Source organism: Cuculus canorus, chromosome 16 (genome assembly GCF_017976375.1).
Source record: "Cuculus canorus isolate bCucCan1 chromosome 16, bCucCan1.pri, whole genome shotgun sequence".
Classification (NCBI taxonomy): domain Eukaryota; kingdom Metazoa; phylum Chordata; class Aves; order Cuculiformes; family Cuculidae; genus Cuculus; species Cuculus canorus.
Genome location: NC_071416.1, coordinates 15,175,976 through 15,202,861, shown reverse-complemented (window position 1 = coordinate 15,202,861; position 26,886 = coordinate 15,175,976). Strand labels below are relative to the sequence as shown.

The window sequence follows — 26,886 nt, the reverse complement described above, 5'->3', positions numbered from 1 at the left end:
CACAGGCACGAGAAGAACCAGTAGCTTGCAATGCAGGCACCTGTGGTTCAAGTCCTTGGCCTTTTGTATCTTAAGGGAATATTAACTATCAAATCACTCCCTCTGGGGTTTGTTTTGCTTTTGTTTTATGGATATGGTTAGAAAATGAAGGAAACACAGTCAACAGGCACTTCAGTAAGGACCTGTCTGTAAAAACATTGGACTTGGAGTTATATTGCCTCTTTGCACAGGACGTTTGTAGCGAAAGGTTCTCACAAGCACACAAGTGTGTGTATAACGTGGCTTGCAGAAATACCGGTTTATCCAGTGCACATTTACAGTGAAAGCCCTTTGAGGCTGGCACTGCTCGCTGCTTTGTGTTTTAACACTACTTAGCCAGATAAAGGTTTGATTCCGGCTTTGGCATGAACACTCAAAACATCATTATTATCTTATTAATAACTAATAACACTTACAGATCAAGACTTTATTGAACGATGCTCTGGACAGAGTTTTCATCTTGGTGGATGAGGATTGATGTCTGAGAATATAACACCGTACTGAGCACTTGAGTCATCGAGCAGAGCTCTGCTGAGATCACACTTGACACTATTTCCAGCCTTTAAGGCATAAATCAGTATGCATGTGTAATCCTCGTCACCCTTAACCTGACTGAAATGAAAATACTGCAGTGCTTCAGGCTGCCTACAAGTGCAGTGCAAGCAAACAAGGCCCAGAAAAGACAAATGTCAATCATGAGAGAGAAAGGAAAAAAATCAGTCAGAGGCATGAAAAAGTCAAGCCTCATCAGAGCCTCAGAGACAGGCATTCCCAGGCACTGTGTTGGACAGCTGTGGCCTCAGTGCTTTCCTGGAGAGACATTTGTGTACGACAAGAAATGTGTAGACTCTTACCTTCATACAGAGCTTCCATCCATGCTCCCATCATTTTAGATCACACAGGGGCAACGTATCCTACCTTGCGAACAGAGGGAAAACCAAACCAGATCTACTGAAGCACTGGGAAGAGAGTTATCGGTTGAGCTAAGCAGGACAACAAACCCTGACTTAGGGAAAGCCCTGTAAAACATTACACCATTTATTAGTTCCTTTGCTTTCATACTGGATGGAGGAGGATAGGTTTAAAAGAGAAAAACAAAACAGCAAACCAGAGGTATGAAAGTATAAATGAAGGCAAACATACCAATAAGACATGAAAAAAACCCGAGCAGTATTGCAAGAAAAGAATATGAACTTGGTTATAAGCTTGTGGTCACTGAAAAGGGGAAGCTTATCTCTCTTGAAGGCCCTGGTGCGAAAACATCACAAGTGAGATTGGAATGTGGCCTAGGGGACAGAAAAAAGAAATTTAAATTGTAATTAAAAATTCCAGACATTGAAGATGGAGACAAATGAATGGTGGATTTAGAGGAAAAAAAAACCCAGCCAATTAAAATAACTTGAAGATTCAAACCCCAGTTTTTAGCATTTTATAATTATATTGATGGATGACACACAGCAACACAAACGCACTGAGCTCAAATTAATTATGTTAAAATAATAGGTAATCTGTCTCTGTGTTGATAACATATAATTATGATGTTTTTCAAATGTTTTAAAATAAGGTCATTTCAATTCATAATGCAAGGTAGGGATTTTGCTGTTTAGTGTATTTGCTATTTATACAATATTTCCAATATATTGCTTTCCTCTACAATAAATAAAGTCTAAACAATCAGTACCTTAAGATATTTCTTACTGCTGCATGAACTGTGAAATAACTCAATCCGAAAATATTATTCACTGAAATAACACATTGACAACTGTGATTAAACCTTAAATGAATACTGTAACAAAATACAAATGTATTTTTATGTTGAGAAGTCTAATTATTTATTGTCAAAGAGCAGACCTAAATCCACACAGGGGAAATTTTCTGGGTTTTATGGAGTTAACTATGCTTCACTGTCTTTCACACAGTGGAAAATGCCCAGTTCTGATTAGAAAAGTTAGCTATATCGTTTCATTTGTTATCCTGACAAAAACGTTTTATGCCCTTTTTCACCGTGAGAGTTGTGAGGACTTCAGATTTTTGCTCTGTTGGAGTATCCCTAAAGTCTTCAAAAATTGTTGTATTTTTAATGCTTTGTAATCTTGTTTTGTTGTTTGTTTTTAACCTGTTATCTACAATTTGCTTTTCTCTCTGCAAACCAGTTCTCTGCCATTCCTCCCCATCCTTCCGGTTACTCTCATCTCTTTGCATTTCTGTTTCAATTCTTCTTTATTTCTAAATGCAAATTGGCTGCTATCATAATCTGAACAAACTTTTAAAACAAATTTACACATTATTATGTTGATGAATATGTCACACCTGAAAATAAATGTTAATCCATGGAATATATTTCAGCACATTTTGTATAAATATAAACATACAATAAAACTCCACTGGGATAAACATGATAACAAATAAATGCTGCATCTAAGATTGTACGGCTGCAGTCTAATATTTAGTCATTTTTATTATTGTATTTGGGTTAAAAATGGAAAGCAACACCAGCAGAGGGACTCCCTTGATACTCAGTGGAATTTTGCCTTCTCCCTAGCAGGGCATAGAGGTAATTTTATTCTAGAAGCTTTTGAATGCTTTACAAGTAATAGAAACCAAGTGGGAAAAGCATATTCCATATTTTAGTTCTGACATCCTCATAGAAAAGAATATATAAAAAAAAATTAAAGATTCAAAATACTTGCCTGTGATTCAGTACCTAAAGACTTTCTGGTGTTTTTCAGAATTCCCTCGAGACCTATAAATGCTTCCGAGCTAGAAGTATGCATTGTAGCTATAGTCACTTATGCCACTTTATCAAACTAACGAGCCATTGAGTGATGCTATTCCCAGGTTCGACTCTGCTGGGGAGGCAAAGTAGAAAACAAAACTGAAATTTAGACAGAATGGAATTCCTAAGAGCCAGGACAACTAGAATTTATTAATTCATACACTCCAAAGCTTACAAAAAATAATCTGCTTCCTTCAGTTTTTCTCTATAAATCTTCCCATCTTTCACGAAGGCTGTGCATATAGAAAAGACTGCAGAATTTCAGTACGAGCCAGGCCCATCAATTTGCCACAAAAACACTTTATCAGGTTTCCTCTTCACACAACCATGGTTTGTGCAAAGGTCTATAAAAGAGGGATGTTTTACTGTCGGATGACAATCAGAAGGACTTCTGCTTATGTCTTAGCTGCAAGACATCAAACCTCTCCAACTTTCAAATTAAAATATATCTTCAGCTAGATTAGCTGATGATAGATAAAAAAATAAAATTACTTTTGTATTGTGGAATTAAATATAATTTATTAAATACTGTGTCCTCGGCATTGAAGCTAAAGCTCCTCATGACTGCAGGTTTTTCTTACAAGAAAAGTCCTATTCTGACTTTAGTGGGATTATTAGAGTGAGGAAGAGTTTCTTTTTATGCTATTGTTGATTACATTTAATATTGCTAGAATGATAAACAAAGTATATCAGACACTTCGTGTACAAATTTTAATTAAGTCAGCCATGACACAGAGATGTGCGACTCCAAATCTTGTGTGTCAGAAGTAGCGTGCAAAGAACTCTGCATTTGAGCTGTATAAACATATTGCTATTTAACAGAGCATCGGAGAATAGTCCAACTAGCAAATTCTATCTACTGATCTTTAATTAACAAGGTAAATAGGTTGGTCAGACCTAATGTAAAATAATAACAAAAAGTAGTTTTTTGTTTTTGCACCACAACTTAATCATGGTAATATTCCCCATGGTCATGTGTGTTTGCTTTCCAGGAATCTTGTAACAAATTCATTCATCTGTTATCAGGCTTCATGAGTTTCAGAGTGTGTGGCAGCACGTTCATTAAAAGTGAATTTTAAATTTGCATTGGAAACTTGAAATTTAAAATTAATTTTATTTAGTCAAGAATCAGAAATATAAGAGTGTTTTCCTGAAGAAGGTAGAATGTCAAATACATTAAAGATCTTTGCTCATAAAGAATTACAGAATAAAACGTAGCTCCACAAACTATTTTCTGTATATATGCAGTGGGGAAAAAAAAGTATTCTTTTATTATAAGCTTGAAAATGGAAAAAAATGGAATATCTATTGGATACAAAAAAATTATTAATCCAGATCTGTTGAATGACCCACCTGGAAGGTTTTGCAGAAATGATATAACTGTGATGAAAATGAACCTTTCATAACTCAGATCTACTTTTGAGGCAAACAGGCTTTCTGTTAATTTTTTTCATGATTTAATACAAAACCTACAGACAAATAAAAGTAGAGTAATACTTTCTATGTTTTTCTTTTGAAACGGGATGTGAAACATTATCTCCAGCATTTTACCTTCCCTGCCTTTCTCCTGTAGGACCAGCATTGCTCTTAGGACTTGCTGCAAAATCTGTATTTTTGGAGTGTTTGCCTGGGTGTTAGTGACCAGAAGAGGGCGCTGTTTGGTTGTATTTGTAATTTTTTTCTGTTTATACGGAACAACTGATAGAATTGAGTATACTTTGAAATCTCCTTCCACACATTATTTTATTTTAGGCTCATTAGTGTGAAATTCCATTTTAAATAGCATAGCCTAGCAATGAAAACTTCAATGCCAGCATAAAATCTTGCTCAGCTCTATTAAGCAGAACACCTAACAAGTTTAAATTCCAAAGGTCCTTTGTGCCTTTTGACTAGTTGCTACCTATATCTTATGATATAAAGGTAACTTCAGGTAATAGAGATACTGTTCCCTGGGGTTTTCTTAAAGTTCTCATGAAAATGAGATGCATGTCTTGCGAGGCTATTTTTGCAGATGCTCACAAAGAAACAACAACAAAAAAATATCTTGAAAAACAAGCAGAGAAATAAAAACACACACATCGCACACCAGATTAGCAATTTTTGAATTTAAAGTAACTTGACTGTCATTATTTAATTAACAGTCTATCCCTACAAGGTGATTAATATGCTTACTTACCTACATTTTGCATGAAGGGAAACCGAGGCAAAGGGGAGTTAGTAGTGGGAGTGAGGCTGGAGGCCAATGTCCTCCTGCAGCTCCAGCAGCCCGGAGAAGATATTGCCATTTTCAAGTCCTTCTCAGTGCTCCTCACACAGGGCAATTCCTCCTCCACCACCGCACATCAGAGCAGTCTCGGCAAACGCTCCCTACTCTGCTTCAGTTAACCCACTTCTGTAAATCAGCTTTGCGCACTTGGTTGATTTTGGGTGGAAGGGGTTGGGAACCATCCATCCAGCTGAGCTGTGGGGCCGGGCTGGCGACTCCATAGGAGCCTCTCCATTCCCATAGCTCTTTCAAAGGGCATTTTTGTTCACATCCTCACACCTGCGGCTCAGATTTATAAAACGAGGACTATCAGACACACCAGTTTCTGATACCCTGTAGTAATTACTTAATAATAGGTCCTCCACATTTCAATCACTGGGGAAGGAGATAACTTATCTCCTTCAGGATCACACCTGCTGATCCAGCTTATTCTCGACATACTGGAGTAGGCATTCAAATCCAGGCAAAATGTATCCTATTTGATGGGTCAGCATAAAGTTTATATACTTGTGTTGCCCAGGACTGATTTTTACTCCAGGCTGTTCTTTCGACTCTACTGTTAAGAGAGTTAAGAGACCTACGCTGACCAGAATAGAAGGTTGAACATCCCAAAGGTTGGAGCAGCAGGGAGGGATGAGCAGTGGCACACAGGGCAGTCCTGAGGCTCAGGGTCAGAGGAAGAGTTAACGTCTATTTGTGGAGGGTTAAGATTTGGTGTTGTCGTGTCTTTGAATCACACTGAATTTCAAAAAGAACTTGCTACATACAACTATCTGTGACCTAAAATCCCTTCATCTTAAATGTCTTCGAAGTTTGACTGTCATACGTAACAGTAAACAGCCACTATCCAGCCTGAGGAGCAAGCTTAAATGTGTAATTGTTACTGAATTAGATTCAGCAAATTCTGTGGGGTACTTACCAAAGCTTTCAAGCAGTGATTCATAAGCCACACAAACATCTAAGCATAAAACAGTCAGTTGTCTTTCATTTTTCTAGGAAAAAAAAAACCACCCTGCACTTCTTTCTAGCTGATGTTCTTTATAAATAAGCAAAAGTTTGCATGAAACATTTCAGGTGATCAAAATTTTCTAGAATATATGAGTTTTGTGTGGAGTTCACATTAGTATTGTTTCCTACTTATGTTCAGCAAAGCCTGAACTTGCACACGTTGTGGTGCCTTTGCTTCTCGGTTTATGCTGCAGCTGTTCTGGGCAATAGGTAAACCAAAAGGTTTTAATTAAAACTGACATTGCTGTGCCCTGTGCCGCTAGTGACAGTCCTGTTGAAAAGTATCATGAGAAGCGCGGAAGCCCCCGGTAAGAGCCTGCCCTCCTGTTTGCATCCCAGCATTCACGTGCCTCTCAGTCTGGCAAGCAAAAATGTCCCTTGAAATTTATTTTCGATGGAAAATAACTTTTCTGACAAAAATCACTGCGCAAAGCATGTGAACAATTATTTTTCATGGCTAATTTTGGCAAAAAAATGGAGATAAAAAAGGTTGTTCAGTGCTTTTGAAACTATCAGCAAAGAAAGACGTTTTCCATCAGTTCCCAAGAAAATGTTTCCAGCTTTTCAACGAAAAATAAAACAGGTTCACCGATGTAACTTTTCCAATTAAAAATCAATTTTTCACAGAAAGCCATTCTGATTAGTTTTAATGAGAGGTAAACAATTGTAAATGACATCCTGTGTCTACAAATTATGCATTTGGGCTCAGAGCTGCCCTGCAGCCTCCATTTAACACCACAAGGACCTGGTTCACAGCCTTGTTTTGTACCACTTTGACATTTCAAGGATTCACAGGAGCCGGTTTACTGCAGGGCAATGCCCATTAACCCTGCCTAGCAGGGCACGTGAATTCTCAATTACATGATGCTGTGCACCCTCTCCCCGTCCACTTTTTCACTTAAAGCCTTGCTTTTTTGTTATAAAGGAATTAAAATATTTACAGGGAACCATTGCATGGTGTAACTGTGCAGAGTCACCCCAGTGGTTTTATGTCGCGTTATCGCGTCCTCGGCATTTTGGGCTTTGCTGTGCAAAAGGGAATCTCGTGAGGGACCCAGCAAGCTTTAGCTGTAATACTAACCCATATGGACTTCATTAGCTTATAATTTCCTAATGTATGTTAGAGATGAAGCTAAAGTGATCCTAAATTGTTGGGAAGAAGGCATGGCTTAAAAATACATTTTCTTCCCAAGTCATTTTGTGCACTCAGCCAATAAAAAAAAATTATTTTCCTGATTACATTATTTCTAACTGTAAATATAATTATGAATGCATAAACCAAACCACTGAGGAGTGCATTTAATTCTGAAACCTGAAGTCATATTTCCATCAACATATTATAGTGAAAAGTCAAATGGCAAAGGGTTTCCTGCTGTTTGTTGAGAAATTGTAAAAGTTCTCTATCTGATATTATTCTGATAATGTTAATTTTTGTTTACTGCTGCTCAAAACTGTACTCAAAAAGTGACCAAATTCAGAGAAGACAAACACATCAATAATGATTTAATGAGCATAAATTATCTGAAAATATTCTGGGGGAGTCTATACTGATTGACTTTCTTTAGTATCCCATATTTGCCAACAACACATCAGACACAATGGTGAGCGGACAAGGTCCAGTTGAAGACAGGACACCAGCCTGTGGTCGTAGCCAGTAGCAACATTTCTACATTTTTATTATATTGATTCTTATGCTCTTCACTGTACAGGCAGAAACAAAAAGACAGTCCTAGCCTGGAGGAGCTTCCAGCTGTAAGATCGAAATCCAGTGAACTGGCAGAGAAGAAATTGAATGAGATGACTAAAGAGAGACTTCACATCTGCTTTCACAATTCTGCTTTTTTTTTTAAAAAAAAAGAAAAAATAAATTGAACTTTCAACTGCCAAAAGTTCTTCAAATCCACTATTCTTTCCCCGCCCCACCAAATCCCACCAGTTTGGAAACGGTGTAGTAATCTGGAAGGCACGTCAGGGAACATGGGAATTCCACAGACACTTGATCAGTCCTTAACCTAAAGACATTGTTTAGTCTGCAGCTGCCACCCCATGCGGCGGTGGAGGTAGCACCGAAATGATATACATGATTCTTGCATATTGTTCAGCGATCCCTGTGCATCTCTGGAATAAATACCACAGGACAAACTTCAGAGTGCTTTTTCATGTTATGGGAAACCAAACAAAGCAGCTACTCTCTGTACATCAACTGCATAACTGATGAAGAGAGAGAAAAATAGAAGAGCTGACCATCACCTATTATCACTTCATTACATGCTATTTATGTTATGTGAGCATTTGGTGGCATCAAGCAGGATCCATGGCTTCACTGTACAAGGTGCTGAACAAATACAAGAGACAGTCTGTCTCCTGAAAACCTTGCAAAATAACTGTAAGATGGCAAACAACTAAGACCATATGGACATGTAAAGCAATACTAGGAAGCAGGAATCAGCACAGCAGTTCAGCATGACATGGGTTTTGATCTGCTTATGAGTTGAATGGATTCAGGCTACAGTTGATAAGCTTATCTTGAAGTAAGACAGAAGTTCGGCTGCTGAAATTCCTACCGTTTCACTGTCATTATACAGCTGAAAGTCAAGAACTGTCAAATTACATGAATAATATCTATCCATATTTAATACAGCGAACTGTTGACAATTGCCTCTCATCCTTCCCTTCAGTGCATGAGCCCCATGAAACAGTTAGGAATGATCAGACCGAATATAGGCGAATCTGTGGCCACGTAACCATGCTCCAGATAAGAAACTCACGGGGTCCAAAACGGAGAAAAAGAGGAGATAGCAGTAAACGCAGACAAAAAAAAATAGAGAGATAATTCTTCCCAGACCACAGCAAGGAAAAATGTTGGAGATTGTGCTAACACTACTGACGTTACAAATACCGTGGGGCTGAGGATAATGCAGACTAGACTTTCCCCTCCCCGTTTAGAAACAATCACATTATATCTTCTTATAAGATATGAGAAAGATTGTTATCTTCTGTAATGAAAACCAAATGACAGGCAGATAAACTTAGTAGTTGTTTATAAAGTCTTGTACAGTATTCTCAATGGTATACAGATAAGGAAATCACATAATTGAAGTGGCTACAAACAGCATTAAAAAGGCATATAAGAAGAAAATAAGGAGATCAAATGCGGAAGGCAGACAAATTTTAGATTACTGATGGAAGCATTCTTGTTAGGCAGTTTGATTTCTCATGGGGGTTGAGCACCTCCTTCTCCCCTAGGCACGTGTTGGCTGAACTCAGCCCCATTGTCCTCCTTCACTGACCCCTCCTGCCAACCTCACCCATTGTAGAGTACTCGAGGCTTGACAGTGTGGCTCCTGAAACAATCCCCAGCTTTGCCTTTTATTTTAAATTCTTTACCCTTTGATGTCTTCAAGGATATCTTCGCTTGAGCATCTTCAGAAGGAGTGAAGGGAAGATACTAGCTGTTGCTTGCTGTACTCTTCAGAAATTTGAAAAATTCAAACCCTTTCCTATCCAAATAAGCAGCAATGTATTTTCTTAGCTTTCTGGAGCATAGAAATACCAGGGAAACATTCTAAACTGTAGGTGGAACAACAGCTTAAGAGTTTCGGCTTTGAGGGAAATTCAAACTGAGATTTTCAAGAGTTCTTAGACCTCACAGCTGAGCATAAACCTAAGTCAGAGGACCTATGCTGTGTGCTCCAGTGCAGCATCTCAGAAGAACCAGAATACAGGTCAATGTGGAAGTCCTTACACTGCCGTAATCTTCTCTCATTAGAGAAGAAAAAAAAAAGAATTCAGCTGGACGAATGAGCTAGAATCAGAATAATCTTGAACAAACATCTCAAACATTAATCATTTATGGAGAAAGAAGAAGAAAATAATGAAAATAATTGAGCAATTGCAGACAAATGCCACAATGCCTTGTATTGCCAAACCCTCGTCATTGGAAACGTATACGTCTGATTTCCAGGTTTATTAATGAAACAAAAAGGCATCTACAATAGATAAATAATACATCATATGGAATTCGCACAGTCTATTTATAATAGAGATCGGTGACACCTATCAACTCATATTAAATCACATCATGCATATTTTGCCTCGTCTGCACTTTGTCAATCTCTGCTTCCTATTTCATTGCTTTAGTAGCTGCATTTAACGGAAAAGTAACGCACAGACTGGTTGAAAGAAGGAATTTAAAAAATCTCTGAAAGAATGACTAAAAGAACAGCAAAGATCAGCCATATTTAGATCCTTTAATAGCAGTAGTACTCTATTAGCTTTTACTTTTTGGCGACGTTTAATGAATGAGTTTTGATGGTACAGTTGTACAGAAGGTTTTTAGCTTACAGATCAGCAAATCAGAATTAAGCTCATAAAATGAATCAAGGTCGCAGAGCAAGTCAGTGGCAGATTTGTGAATAGAATTGGGGTATCCAACCTTCTGAGCTCTAAAACTGAATTATCTCCTATCCCTAACCTGTGTCCTGGTGAATAAACACTTGGAATGAAGTGGGTTTTTTGATAAAGAAGTTCTTACAAACATCACCATTAAAACCCAACTTGGATTTAGAAACATCCTTCAAAACCAGCACAAATAAATTATTTTGCAGAAAAATTATTTACCCTAACGAGATAGGAATTTACAAATCGGTTCAGAGATCTGTGGGGAAAAAGTTATTAGTTACATCATCAGAAATGGGGTCTAGGGAAGCTAAAAAAACTAGGTTTTGCATGCAGCTTTAAAAATATAATTAGTGATCTAACATAAATAGACGTCACTGGCTGTGGTAATGTCTGTGGCAAATAAATAACAGTCGAACACAATAAAACTCCCTGTAATGTACTCTGTTGTAATATTGATGGCAGCATATGGCAAACATCTGACAGCTGTTAAACAGATGTGGCAATTAGCAAACCTTATGGTCATGCTGTTAAGATTATTATGCAACACGTTCTCCAGTAAAATTAGATGACTTCCTACTTTCTGTAGCTTTACACATGTGGAGTGCTCGTCTAATGTCCCATTTAGGCAATATTGTTAGCTAATGTCTCCTAACCCATATTTTTTTAGTTGATGCCTCATAGAAGATTTAGAGAAATCCAGAATTTAAACAAGAACAATATCAATTCAGCTGTGTAGCAGATACTTCAATTATAATAGCTAATGGACAAATTGAGAGATAAAAAGACTTTTCTATCATGTTGAAATTCAATGAACAGTTTTCAATTAGGCTCTGGGTATAAAAGGAAAAAAGAAAGATACTTTTCCTTGATGTTAACATTGCGGGAAAAGATGAGAGTAACTTTGCTTTTTCATTATACAGAAGAGGTGCATATAATGATGCATATTTAAATTATAAATCAGGTCACTATCTGCCAAATGAAAGCAATATCAATTAGAGCTAAGGTGGATCAGGCTTTAAAACTCCTTATATTTAATGACAAAAGTATGACTGTTACCCTCACCCAGCCAACAAAGGGATAATTTAAGGCAGTAAGAAATCAAAGAGTGATGTCACAAAAATAAGCCCTCACAGCTTTTTGGATAGTATTATTATAATTAATAGACTTCCAATGACTTTTTTTTTGCAGGTTATGGGCTTTCACAAAAGCATTTATTGCAGGCATAAAATATAAAACTCTAAAGAGTGGGTTTGACTAAGGTTGACTTGAGGGTCCTTAGCCTTTCTACTACAGTAATTCCTGTAAAATAATAGTTTCATTTATAGGCTCAATTTATAACGTTGAATTTATGCCAGTTCATCTGATATCAATCATGATAATAGCATGATCTATTGTATGTCACTTGTGCTAATGCAAATTAAATATCATTACATTACGAAAAAGCCTTATGTTAAAATAACATTAAGCGTGTAACTTTAACCAAAAAAATTAAGGATGAATTAGCAATTTGGAGTGAGCATATATGCAGATAATAAATGTAAAACCATGCATATCTTACATATAAAATTATATACAAGCTGAAAAAGGAAAAGCTAAGCAAAATATAAAATTAATTAAGGACTGAGTAGCAAGATTAACACTGATTTCTCCCCCTTCATTGCAGTTAAGGTTGAGTACCAAGCAGTTTATTATCTTTCTTGTTAAGCACTGTGGTTTTCAGCCTCTGTCTTTGACATGAGTATTAGGAATCAGGTTTTAAGAAAACTTCAGGTTTTTTTTAAGTACACTTGAAGTTTTTTTTTGAAAACTGTAAAAAAATGGTTTTCTAATTTTTATTATTTTTAAGATGGAGTATCATTGAAGTCTGTGTTCGTTCTTACTTGTAAAAGTGGCAGGACATCCTGCCTAGATTAAGAAAGACATGTTTCTATGCATAATTGCAGGAAATTTTTCACGTAAAACTTGAGAATATCTGAAATATTTGTAAAAACCTTCACGCTAAGTATCTTCTACAGTTTTAGGCAGATTAAGTGTTTACCCGCCGTGTCTCTGAGTGTTAGACATCATTTAGACAGTTTAAAACACCTACCATGGACTGTTTGTGTTTTCTACTTGAGATGAGATCACTTTGCCTGAAAATGTTGTTTGTGAATTCTCTTGGCCTTGGAACTTTTGCAGATCCTATTACATTTCTTGGTTATAGATTAGACCTGGGGATTTTTTTTTTTTTTAAAAGATACTTGCAATGATAAAATATTGGCCATTCTATTATCCAGGATCTGTGGCGCTCTGTACTGTGGTTCCAGTAAACTCCTGCAGACATTACTTTTATTGCCCTGCGATGGTTGTACATGCCTCCCTTTATTATAATGACTGAGCATTTTGCAATCATTAGCATGCCCACCTGTTTATTGATGGTTATTAAAACATCAAGAAATGCTCCTGCTTGCCTTTACCGATAGGGAAATGAAGCACAGAGGGGCCCAAGTCACACAGAAAGCGATTGTGGAGAAGAAAAGTGATCACGCACTGCCCAAATCCCCAGTGAACGTAGCATTCCTTTCTTCTTTCTCAGAACCTTCATGGAAAAAAAAGCAAATAGTATTTCAAGTCGTGGCTGCTCCAGTTTTAATGTGATCCCTTTATCTCCTTCCTGATACTAGGAAGGAAGGAAAGATAGGATAAAGTCCTTTCAATGCGCTCTGTGACACTTTCTATTTGGGTTCAGCATCCCTGGGCGATACTTTTCCCATTGACCAAGTTTTGTGTAATTAGCTGCACTCCATGCAGGTGTACAGAAGAAACTCAGAAGATCAAACCTAGCAAGAGACTTTGCACATTTTCTGTTATACAACAGACTGCTCTCCAAAGGCATATTCATTATTTCACATTTTTCCTCCTTCAAATGGCGGCATCGCTTGTTTCAGAAGCAGAACTGACACTCTTCACCGTTCATCGCTACAGATGTTAGAGGTATTCTTTAATGTTAGAAGGAAACACAAACCTCCTAATGGAGATCTTGGCAGCTAAGTGAAAGGAAAATAGATTGTTTTAAAATACATTTATAGGTCTTTTAACATATATATGCTCTGACAGTGATTTGAGAGTTTAAAAAGTCTATTATTAAATTTGTTTCAAAATCTGTGTTTACGAAGTCTCATATGCTTCTTTTGTTACCTACTTTCTGTATTAAAATGCCAGGCTTTCAATTGCATTCGAACATACTTCAGCCTACTTTCATGTACAGATTGAAAACTTTATCCAAAGTTAAATAAACTCAGTACTTGTGCTGAGTTTAACTCTTTGCCAATTGTTTAACAGCTTTCAAAAAGGTCTTAGATATTCTTCCATTTATATATTAATAATTTTAGGTCAATATATCCATGACATAACACTTCAGATGGTAAGATGACCGGTAAGTCATACACACGTACTCTTGCGCTTGGTTTGTACATCTGCTTAACTTTAAAGAAGTAAGTGAATTTCTGCTGACATTATGAAAGTTCAAACATGCGGAAATATCTGCCAGGTTAGGAATACAGTTTTGGAAAAGCCTTTATTTCAGGTCCTGCCCAATGTAAGGAGCTTCACGTTACATAGTGACAGGTGCAAGACTTTTCTTGTGGCTTTCCCTGTAACATCAGGTACTGACTGGTGTCAAGGACAAGAAACTCAAACCATGCATCTGGTTCCAGATAGGAATTCTGTTGTAGTAACACACTGATACGATAACTTGGAAACTGCAAAGTTTCTAAGGCAGCTTCACTTTCCAGAGGAGTTTGACACACCAAATCAAACCCCTGTAGATACATCCTATATTTTCCATGAATTATTCAATCTGCAAGTAATTTATTAGGTGAATGTAACCCTCTTTTTCCGTTCGTAGATTGCCCCCTGAACATTGTTTTTTTTTTTAGTTTTCTCTTTGAAGTTATTAACTGGGTAGTTTTCTCGAATAATTTTTAGGACCAGGTTCCCCACAATGCTGAAACGTTCAAATCTGCCACTGAATGTGAGGGGCTTCTGTGCTGTGGTGTAGGTGCGACAGGTCAGTGGTTTTGCCTGTTACTCATACACCTCAAGAAGGGGCGAGGAGGCATTGCAGAGTTCATCACACCTAGTGCTCTACGAAAGAGGACCCTCTAATAAGTCTAAACTTGCAAGATGATCCAGCAGCAGAAGCAGACATCAACCTGACTATTGTGGCACAGTAGGCAGCTGGTTGAGTGCCTTCTTTTCACTCCAAGGGAACCCTGAGTCTGCAAATCAATGCAAACACCTCACTGAGGGTATTTAACCTGAAATACAAGCAGATGGCATCCTTTGCAGTAACCTCCTTGAAATGCTGCATTGCTTTAAATAAAAATCAGGGCTTATGGTATTGCAAATGCCATGAAACATGGCAATAGTCATCTGGCAGTGCTCATTTTCCTGTTTGAAAAGAGGATCAGGACCATGTCTTGAGGTAGTCAGTAGAAAACTCAGAGGTAGCAGTAAATAAGTAACTGTCCAAAACTCTTAGGAAGGTCACAAATATGTATTTCCTCTGGTTTCATAATTGGTTGGTAGAAGTAGCAAATGCACTCAGAACTAATTCCATTCATTGGGAAATAAGAACAGAAAGAAGATGGAATGGAAAAGAGCAGCATCAAAAGTGCCAGCCCCAAGAAGAGATAAAACTAAATCAGTATTCAAATTACATGCATGTCTCAATTTTGCTTTGTTATTGTGTCACTATTTTGAAAAGCCCAAATTATGCTCATAAAAACTTAAGCTATCCATACATATGTATGAAAGTATTCAGCTTCAGCAGGGTTGAGACAGACAAATCTGGTAGTAGGTTTCTTTTCAGGTTGTGAGGAGCAAATAATAATCAAGTGTAGTTGAGTTGTGTGAGATACCAGAGTCCTGGAACCACCTCCTTTGTCTTGTTCTTCTCCAAGAGACAAGGAAGAGTATGAATGTATTTTGGTGTCCCATCTAGAGGCAAATTCCAGTTTTCAGTGAAGATAGTGGCAAATTGTCACTGATTTCAATGCAGAGAACTGAAGTCTTTGTTAATATCCTATTACAATAATTCATGCTTGCCCACAGCGCATAACATATGTAGCTCAGGAATTCGATGATTGAGCTGTTCATGTAGGATGGCTTTTACGGATGAGAAATTGCACACTTGCTGCGTTGTAACATTTTAATGGGTATTTTGTAAGGTATGACATAAATGACCTTTGGTATGTCTGAGGTCTGCTGGGTGCCTCTGGGTGCAGATTCCTCAGAGCCATGGACTCCAGTTGTCATCTCATTCAGGATGGCTCACGCTATCCTCCCATCTTCAGACTAGAATTTCAGTTGTGTTAGCAGGGATTTACAGATACAATTAGAAATGGAGTGTTTAATCAGTGTAATTCTCTTTAAGGCTATAAAATTCGTAACCAGATAGTCAACACTAACATATGTGTACAGTTAAAAGGTGTTTTAGAGGAATTACTGGTTAAGAAGTTCTTCATACATGTATATAGGTAGTCACCTTATCTAATAAATAATCATCTTCCAAATAGGAATGCTACTCACAGATCAGTCAAAGAGCCTCCTTCCGTGCCAGAGCACAGGGACCATCCACCCCTTTCTTCTTTCTAACATTTCAGTGTTCTCTTCTCTAGATTTTTAATGTACAAAACAGTTGTTTCACATCATCTTTGAAATGTTATTCTCTTCTATTTGCCCCAGGCGTTTGCCAACAGAGTGCATATCTGAAAAACACTATTTTACTACATGCTCATTTTTCACATAGTTCCTATTTGTGTATGATCATTGTGATTGTACTACAGAGTCTCAAAATCCAGATGTACAATGACCTTCCCTTAGCATGCAGGTAAACATCTGTGCTCAGAAATTGGTAACAAATCAGTTCTCATAGCACTATTTCGTAACGGCACTACATCCCCCACAAAGATTAGTTAGAATTTCTTGTTATTTGCTTTATCTTTATTATGTCTAGGACTTGAATCTTTTGCCTAGTACAACTTCTGCTCAGAGAGTAACATTTTTCTGTATTTTTGTTCTATTTTTGTGTGTTAATATGCAGGACACTGAGTCACAGATCAAGGTCTCACCGAGCTGTACAAACACAGATCATACAGACGGTGCCTGCCCCAGAGAGCAGTATTTTAGAAGAGATTTTATGAAAATAGAATTAAAGTTTACGAAAAGGCCTGAGAAGGTATCCCATTTATTCTCCTGCAGCAATTACATGTTGGCAGTGTACTCCTGAGGGGTACGTACCTCTGCAGAACTTCCTTGCCGTGGTGGAGAAAGTGGATAATGTGGGACGTCTGCATTGTCTCCTCAAAACAGCTCACCTTTGAATATAAAGTGCAAGCATACAATAAGTCTACAATTGCATTTAGCAATTCTGTAGCTATTTTCAACCTCCACTATCTGTAAAACATTCATTGATGAATCCTCACAGCACCCCAGTGAGGAAGGCAGGTTACCTCTACCCGCGTACATCTTCCTGGCAAGGCAAGATTGTCCCTGCAGTGTATCAGCCAGCAATTTGCCCACAGTGGAGTAGATCTCACCTTGAAGGAGTTGTGCTTTTTTTCCTTCTTTATTATTGTGTTATTCACCTTAAACTTCTCATTCCATAAAAATGGGAAAAGGTTATTCACATGGAAACATGTTATAGACAGCCTAAAATACAGTTTGAAATGTGCCTGCGTGAAGTATTTATGTCGATAAGAAAAAATGATGGGAGCATATGCTACAGAAAAGAAAAAGTAAGAAACAAGTGCAGATTAAGATGACTAGAAATAATATGTCAGTGATACCCATGTCACCAAAAACTAGAAGACTGATGATCTGTATGACTGAGAGGAAGCAAGTGGGCGGTGAGAGCAGAAAAGGGCTGTCAACCATGAAGGTAATGTTACAAGGACCCACGCTTTAGATTTTCAAAGCTGATTAAAGAAGTAAGTTGCATAGTTCAAAATTAAATTAGTAGAATTTGCATGTATCTCAAGTCAAAGTTGCATATGGGGAGAGGTTTCACATAAAACAGTGTGACGGAATATTCATGATGGACAGCATCAAGTACAGATGGCAGATGCTGAAGGCGACTGGTGAGCAAGTATCGAAATTAAGGTGTCTTTGCTGTTTACTTTTTCCATCCAAACTGACCTGGTAGATTCATAGAATCATAAAAATAACTCGTAATTGAGGGTTTTAGTCTACCCTCTAAATCTGCTTTAACAGAAGCTAAAAAACCCCCAAACAACCAGATACTGGAGATCACTGATGGAGATGACTGACTCTCCCAACTCATCCACCTTCATTTTAACTCTGTTCTTACAACATTGCCATTTTAAAAATACATCCGGTGATGTGACGGATAGCAAACATGGGTGAGTGGAGTTCATCTGTTTCTAATTTGGACACCACAGTGTCACATAATGTAAATGTTGAACTGATGATTGATTATACCTATGATTTTATTTGTCACTGCATCACTCTTCAGTCACCTCTTCCTACAAACACCTTGAGGGTCTTCTCCATGCTGTCTCTTGAATACGAAAGGCAAAAGATTCATAGCTTCTCACTATCTCTTTCCTTCAGAAGATCTGTTTCATTTGGAACTTCTAAGAGAAGCTGCCCAGTGTTTGAAAGCCAGGGTGACAGTCAGGTTAAGAGCTTTGGATCGTGTTTGTACCATTTGGGTTGTTTAGCCTGGAGAAGAGGAGGCTGAGGGGAGACCTTATTACTCTCTACAACTACCTGAAAGGAGGTTGTGGAGAGGAGGGAGCTGGGCTCTTCTCCCAAGTGACTAAAGACAGGACAAGGGGGAATGGCCTGAAGCTCCGCCAGGGGAGGCTCAGGCTGGATATCAGAAAAAAATTCTTCACAGAAAGAGTCATTGGGCACTGGAACAGCTGCCCAGGGAGGTGGTCAAGTCCCTGGAGGTGTTTAAGGAACGGGTGGATGAAGTGCTTAGGGACATGGTTTAAGGGAGTGTTAGGAATGGTTGGACTCGATGATCTGGTGGGTCCTTTCCAACCTGGTGATTCTGTGATTCTATATTTAGGGAAAATCAGCAGAAATTTCTAAAACCAGTAACAAGTTTATTAAATGAATACATTTGACTGCTTTCCCTAACTTTTGTAACTGAATTGTCTTAGATCGCAGCCCCAAGTTTTGATTAGAGTCTTGCAATATAAATATCCAATAATAACAAACATAATAAAAATGGGTAATGTAGCTCCACCCCTTCCTTCAGGAAAATTTTATTCCACTGAATGACTGCAAAGTAGCCCCAATTTTAAGTGCCTCTGCTTCAATCTTCAACATATTTCTTAGGAAGATTAGAATATTCACCCCTGTTCTGTGATGAATTAACTGTGTTTGGTTGTATTTTTTGAGGGGGGCAGGGGGGAATTACCATATCAATATATGCACAAGAGATCAAATGTATGATTAAAAATATTTATAATACTGATGTGGAAAAGAATGATATGTTAAACAGATAAGCATATAATAATGCATGTCTTACCCATAAAATTTAATTTATCCCTTGGGCAGGGCATAAACTTTGCTCAAGAACAACATGTTTTCCATCTATAGATTGCAGAGCTAAACTGCTTAATTTTACAGCAAATTGATCACTGCTGTAATATTTCAGGAGCAAAATGATCCTCAACAGTCAGTTCAGTTTCAAAAGCCAAAATTTATAGTTCTGCTTCTGATTTAGTGATAAGGTTTTTTAACATATTGGGCATTTCATCACTTTCTATCAGGAGTCAGCGTTGAACCAACAAAGAAATATTTTTTGAAATCAACAACAACAACAAAAAAAGGAACATAAATAATACACATCCAGCTGACAGAAGAGTTTAATATTCCCTTCAGACTGGTAGGAAATTACTCAGATTCCTGTCCTTGTAAACATGTGTCCTGGCCCGTGCAGGCGATGTGCTTTGCTGCCGCGTGGGTGAAATCATGCAGCCTTCAGAGCCCAAACTGCCTTCCTGATGCTAAGGAAACTATTTCATTGATTTTCCCAAGTGGCTAAACTTCATTTTACCCAATGCAAATAAAATTTAGTAGATCTAAAGTTATTTGACACTTTTGATATGTTTAAAATAAATGTGGAGAGATTTAATGATGTGAAAGTTCATGACTCAGTAAAGATTGCTCCCTCACTGGGGTCTTAGGATAGACACCTATAAAATCAAATTATTATAATCACAGGAGTCATGAGGAAAAAGTAGGCCCTGCTGAGCTCTATTCACTGAGTTTTTGCATTCATTATACTCCTTCTAGTTATGAAACAAAGGGACGAGGTAGGCTGAAATCTCAAAAGGTTTTATCAAGTAATTCTTTGCAGCAGCGTTTTGTGATTACTACAGTGAATTTTTAGAAATCCAATTCATCTGCCAAGAGAAGAGGGAAAAGACATGTCTTCTTCATTACCTCAATGCAGTAGTAAATGCACGGGTTTGAACAATAACATTCAACATTATGGGCATTGGAAAAATTAAAGTAAACACAGGGATTATATTTGTTAGTTTTATCAGAGACCGTTATTCAGCTGCCTCTGCAGTAAGTTACTGTGAAAAATATCTAACTTAAAGACATTACGTGTGATGCAAAATTCAGATTATAAAAGCCTAACTCCCATTGACTTATGTTGTGTGTGATTAAGGAGAGAAATAGCTTTAAAAATCTTCCTTAAACATACAAATAGCCCCCATCCATTTTGATACAAGAATTAGCAATACTTTGTGGTTATATTTGGTGAGTGGCACATGTTTACACACAGGAGAACATCTATATGGCTGGTTTATAATCAAGAAGATTATTTCCCAAAGCTGCTATTGCCTTTATGCATACATCTGCACACTGACCTGGGACACCCTGAATGGAGACACAGTAATTAGGTCATTTGCTTGAGCCTGATATTTCTTTAGAGGCTTAAAGGGTAAAATGTCTCTGTGCACAGTGCAGAGTGTGACGGTATGTTTTTCATGTTTGTGCTTCACAATAAAAACAAGAGAAAGGAAAGGATAAAATGCCAACATTTTTTTTAACTTGTTTGTTTTTGTGAGGAAAACAATAATTACGGGTGCATATTTCACCTGCAGTTATTTACAACTGGAGTTTAGATCAGGGAGATGTCTAAGTCCTTGATGGAAGCTCACAGTCAGCAGTGCAGACGCTTTGTCTGGCTGCAGTCTGTTTGGCTCAGTGGGATTATGCTGGGGAAGAAGATGCCAAGCACTCTGGCTCCCTTTAAAGACCGAGGCAGAAGATTTCAGCTGCAGGCTGAACCGATTGAAACGCACGTGTTCCTCTTCAGTCAGTTACATCCATTAGTTGGCTGAGGAGGAAAACCCTCGCCGCGTTTCTGCTAATAAGTACTTGCACAGACAATCAGAAACACAGGTCCATATCCTCAACTTGCGCAGAGAATAGCCGATAAACGGCGATTTATGTTAGCCAATATTTCGAAGGCATTTTTTAAGGTTCAAAATTCAGCTTTGGAAATATGTGCAAGACGTCTAATGAGGGAATGTACTAGAGGTTGTCAATCTTCTTTTAATTACGAAGTTAAATATAGGAAATCCTTTACCAATCAGTTGCAATTAAAGAAGAACTGTCTGTGGAGTGTTTAGTGGATTTGTTTTACTTCGCATCGTCTTTCTCAGGTGATTTTCACATCAAATCCTGTCTTTGGTTTTTAAGTTTTACCATTGTGCTCAAATCAGCTCTCCTGCAACTGGACGCTATAGAAATCCGTGGTAAGAGACAGCATGAGCGAGGGTAAAATCTGGGCTGTGCTCAAATGAACGCTGTGTCCACGCGCTCAGAATTGCCCATTTGAAAGTAGACTCACAAAAACCCCATGAAAACATTTGTGGCCATAAATCATGTACAATAATTATGTTTGCCAATGAATGTCCAGCGAAATATTTTAATGAATGTTTGCATTCATAATAACTATGTCTGTACTCAGGTCTCAAGGAGAAAATCAGGTGAAATTGCTGTGTATCGAGCTCATAATTTGAAATACAAAATACATATTGTGTCCAGACTCCCATGCAAATAGGTCCACGTTTGCTTAGTAGGTTCATGAACCTTAAGCAAACATGTCAGTGATCCAAATCGCAGTTTTGAAAGTGCCATCCCAAACCTACTTTGCTATGCGAGACCTTTTCTGTTTGTGTTGTGACAGCAGCAAGTCCACAGTTAGCTCCCATTTACCTTTTCCCTCCTTTCATGCTTTTGTACGTTTCTTGGGTTCTTCAGTTCCCTCCCACTGCATTTCCTCTCATGAAATGCTCTCTGTCTGTATCTGTTATTATTCCCTCTAAACTTTCTTTGTTACCTGCTCTGTCTCCTATTATTCCTTCTGTGTCATCAAAAACTGACTCCGTACGGTCTGCCAATTAGCCTTTGTCTGTCAGCACATTCATCAGCATCCTGAGGAGTGCCGGGGAACGGCAGAGCATGGAAGCGCTATTTGAGATGCAGCTGTGTGCCCTTGCACATAGATACACCATTACTGATGAAGAGGGAGGATGTGGCTTAGATTTCCTAGAAACAAAACTTCCGCTAAGAAGCAAATACAACAAATGAAATAGAAAGAATTAAAAGAGAAACTGTTTCAAAATGAACATCTAAATGCATAGAACTTTCCTGCCTTTCAAGTAGACTGTTATGGATATGGACACCTTCTGTATGCAAAGTAAAAAAAGCCTGACATAGATATTTCCAGGAAACAAAGAGAATTAACGGTGTAATCTGATATTACATACCTGCAAGTGAGTAATGCAAATAAAGATGCTTCTGTACTTGTTACGGGGAAAACAATATGACTTTGGTATAAAACACACATTGCATTCTTTTGTGGAAAAATATAAGTATGCATTATTCAAAATTCAAATATTAATGATCACATAAATATTCTATGATCTTGGCTATTACTTTCAGAACAAACATTTTAATTTTAAGATGTCATATTTGTAAAAGCTGTATTTTAAGTAAGAGAGAAAGAGAGAGGCAGACCCTTTTAAAGGAGGGATCTTTGCCGTGGGATCTTTGCTTAGCAAATACATGGCACGTTTAAGTTTCTTTTAGCTCTACAATGTTCACCTGCTTAAACATTTACAATGCTACTATTGGGGGAAAAAAACTTATAGGAAGAAATAAAAAAGTGTGTGTTTGGATGAACTGTGGTTGTCTGAAAATACACGCCAGTAGGTAGAATTAGATTTATGAGGCTGGGTTTATGTGTGCAAGCTTTAAACCGAACTTCAAGGGTATGTATGACCAGAGCAGAGGGATTATCTGTGTAGCCAATAAGACTGTATCCTCCTATCACTACATCTTTGCTAAGAGATGTTTCCAAATTAATCAGAAAGGAAAGCAAAATAATAAACTATAAAATATTAAGCACAAATGAGACTTTTGACTTGTCTAGACAGTCTGGATCAGCTTTTCAAAGGAAAGGTATAAGAAAATTTTATTCATGCCAAAAGTCAGATTTCGTATATGCAAATGGATAGTTATTACAAATGTTGCAAGTAGATTTCCAGATATTATTTCAAAATCAGCCTGCCAGATCTGAATGAGCTGGATTTTCCAAGTACTCAGCACACGCCCTTGCAGCCAGATTCCCAGAAGAGCTCAGCAGTGGTAGCACAATGGGGTAGGATCTATCAAGCACTTTGAAGAAACTGGCTCTTGCTCATGTAATTAAATAGAAAGAAAGCGCTTATGAAAATCTTGAGTTTGTTCTGAGTAATAAATACGTAGAAACCGGTCCTAAGGTGGTTTGAAAATTTGCACATAAATCTCACGTCTATTAATATTTGTTGATCCTGATCAGTTCCCAGGGCTACCTGAGGAATGAGAATGCCTTGCAGCTTTTTATGGTGGGACCTTAAACCCTTTGGAGGGTCTGGAGCATCTGGTGAGGATCACTCCATTGCTTTCCTGTGAAACACATCAAGTCCCGACTGCACAGACTGACATGGCAGAGAGAAAGACCAGCCCAGGATTTCTCCTGGAAGGTCTTTAATCATTCTCCTAATTCTTGGCTTCTCCTGCTGGAGTGGGGGATGCAGGCTGCAGCCACCCCACACGCAGAGGCACGTGGGGCCACGCTCCTCGCCAGGGATGCGGTGGCTGTCGTGGGTTTCGTATTCGTGGCCCCCGAGGAGCAAAGGCCTGGGCAGCGCTTGCTCGGCCCCCGCCTCGTTAGCAATCTTGACCGTGCGTTAGCACAGCACAAAGTTCGTTAGCACGGAAGGCACTGATGCATTGTCTTCTGCCCACTGCTTAATTTCCTTGTAATAATACAATCAGCCGTCTCACTTTATATTTAGAAACAATTATGCTTCAAAAGCATGTTTTGTTATGGCTTTCTTGATCAGCATTTATTTCTTTGCACCCTGAGCGTCACTGTTTCCTCATGGTAGGATACGCTCTGCCCTGACAGCCGTCTCTGAGAGGAAGAAGCCATTTTGAGGAGTTTAGTGGAGGCTCTGATTTTCAAAAGAACTGGGATTTGGTTGGATGTGTAAAAGAATATCTAATTAGCGCACATATCTGTCGCAGTGATAAACAGGGACAGTTACAATCATTTGTATGCACAGAGGCAAGAAGTCACTTCTAACACTGTTAAAAATATTGAAAAGTCGATCTCAGGATGGTTTCCATGGGGGCCAAAGGGACTATTTAAGAAACAACACGCCTGGAGAAAGATGTGTTGGAATAAGATTTTATGACAGCCTGTGCATCTCGATAGCGCTCACCCGTGGTGGTCCAGCGGGCTGGGGATCCACTGGCTGCTTGGCACACGGGTCTGCCTTTGGCAGCGCAGGTCTGGAACGGGACCAGGAGCCGTGGGAGGCTCCTGCAGGTTCCCTGTGGGCTCCGTATCATCTCTCCATGTTCCTCTTGCCTCACTCTTTTTGGATAAAATGCAATGCCCTGCTCAGTGGGGATAGGCCCCGAGCACCTCAGGCACACCAACTACGTTTGTGTTGCTTTGGGGGAGCAGCGGGGCTGCACCCAGGTGATGAATACCTACGACTGAGGAAAATGGTGAGCCTTTCAGTTCTTGCCTGATATTACGGAGCAATAATTTTCCTCATCCACGCATGCTTCTCTTTGCTATGTTTGTGCTAATTGCGAGGTTTTATGTGCTTATTGTTCTGTGCCTCCCTGTTTGTCCATGCAGAGACCTCGTGCATATTATGCCGTCGTTTATGTTACTGGGCAAATTCCCATTTCTTCATCTTGCTTTACATCGTTTACAAATTCTTGGCAGAAATCTGTATCAGCCAGCGACTGCTTAGGAGAATTAAAAAATGGTTCTTGTATTTGCTCTGCAGAGAAGTGCTGGTTAGTGTCCTCTATAAAATGAGCGATCAGCATACTGATAGCAGGAGCTTTTTATTGCTTAACACTGCCTGGGTAAAACTAGACTTCAAGCTTGCAGGAATAATTCTTCAGCCAGCGGGGCTGACTTCTTGTTCGTGCTGTTAGCAGCTGAAACTGCTGCTGACCAAATGGTGCTCAACAGGGTCACACCTCAAGGATGCAATTCATTTTCCTTATAATTACTGTTCTGGTCTCACAGCCCAGACAGTCTCTTTAAAGACAGTTTATCCACAGGTTCAATAAAACCACTCAACCCCCCCGAAGAAGTAACCTTCATGGAAGAAACTTTGCATGACCACAGGCAGGACAGGGCAAACTACAGCTCTCCTAGCGAGTCACTTCATATTGGGAGCCCTTCACTGGACAGCAGTTAACACCAAATCTGCTCAGTAGCAGAGAAGGATGATGTGAAAAGTACAGTGGTCACCAGATACTTTAACTGGTTTACCAGCTTGAAGTTTGTGTTGGAATTGCTGCAATCCACTTTAGTTGCACAGACCCAAATCACATATAAATGCAAAAGTATTTGTGACTGAATATTGGATTTTGACCCTTCTATTGTCTCCTGTAATTCTGACGCTGTTGGCTTCTTCCTGACCAGATTTATGTGACCTGTCGGTTTTCTCTGCAGCAGATGGCATACAATTCTGCCTTACATATTACCTTTGCATTTTCATCTCTAGTAATTCCTTCTGAAACATTTCACCACATGATCTTCAGATAGGATTTGTATTTGCTCTTGGGCTGTTTCTACTGTCCTACATATGTCAGTAACTTTTTGCAGAGTCAGACTGCTTTCCCTGAAGATTCTTCTATTGTCATCACTTCTGAGCCCCGCTGCAGTTGCTGCCCCTGTTAATTCCCTTAAAAAGATATTCAGTTATGTGTCACCAGCAGGTCTGTGTTGTACTGCCTGTCCTGCGTGTGCTGCTTGTCTCTTGCTTTGGCACACAGTACTGAACGTATTATTGGATGTAAAAATCATGCACCTTCCTGAGTGATAGAATGCATTCATCAATACAGATATAAAAATCTTAATTTGTTATTATGGGGTTATTTGTGTACTGCTATGGAAATAGTCTATGTTTAATACTGTAAATACTAAGCATTTGATATAATAGCTATTCTTCACTCCTCAAAATAAGTATATGCATTGCATTCTTTATACGTTTCCGTGCACCTGTTTTTTCAGCCTAGAATTGTAACATGGTACATTATAGAAGAGAGATTTTCATAGACACAAATGGGAATTAAGTGTCCAATTCAATTGACTTTTAATTGGAGTTGAACAACTACAAAGCCTTTGAAGAACTCTGCTACAGTGAACCTCTTAATTTAGCCTGATCCTGTTTGTTGATGAAAATCCCAACTCCTAGGCAGAAGTAGGGAAACATTTCCTTTTACTCTAGTAGCCACATTATCATTTATGAAAACTCCAAGGAGTTTGGTCTTAGCAAAGTTCATAGCTGGCTGAGATATGAACTTATTCTAATTTGTTACCTTATAGTCAAATAATATAGAAATACTATTATTGTTAGCAGGAAAACCAAACACTTCTCTCTGTTTTAGAAAATAAGTTATTACATATTTCAAACATTATTTGCTTTTGCTAAAGATGTACTTGTAGTGGAAGTGGACAACTTCTTCCTGCAAGTGGGCTTATATCCAGTAAAAATCCCGGAAGATTTTCTGAAACAAGGATACAACACCAACACATTTTTTCAACGTTATCTCTCTTTGTCCTCAAACCCTTCACACGCCACAGTGTTATTTTAAGACAGATTCATGTTTGCTTTTGTTTCTATTAATTTGGTACCTGAGGTGGTGGTGCAGTGGTTGGTTATCAGGTGCTGTGTTCAGTTCCTGGGGAAAAGGCAGCCTTCTTGGGTTGATAATACGTCTGGCATCTGCACATGTACATCAAATGCATATTTTACTTTCTTCCTTTGTATTC

At 38.5% G+C, this 26,886-nt stretch overlaps 1 long non-coding RNA gene across 1 annotated transcript; it reads right to left on the bottom strand.

Annotated features, from left to right (window-relative positions):
- Positions 1-9,281: 9,281 nt before the first annotated feature.
- LOC128853815 (uncharacterized) lies at positions 9,282-26,844 on the bottom strand. Its single transcript, XR_008452593.1, has 4 exons — positions 26,749-26,844; positions 16,773-16,849; positions 16,062-16,240; positions 9,282-13,516 (listed from the first exon to the last, which is right to left on the bottom strand). It is a non-coding gene; the product is annotated as an uncharacterized LOC128853815 (long non-coding RNA).
- Positions 26,845-26,886: the final 42 nt, after the last annotated feature.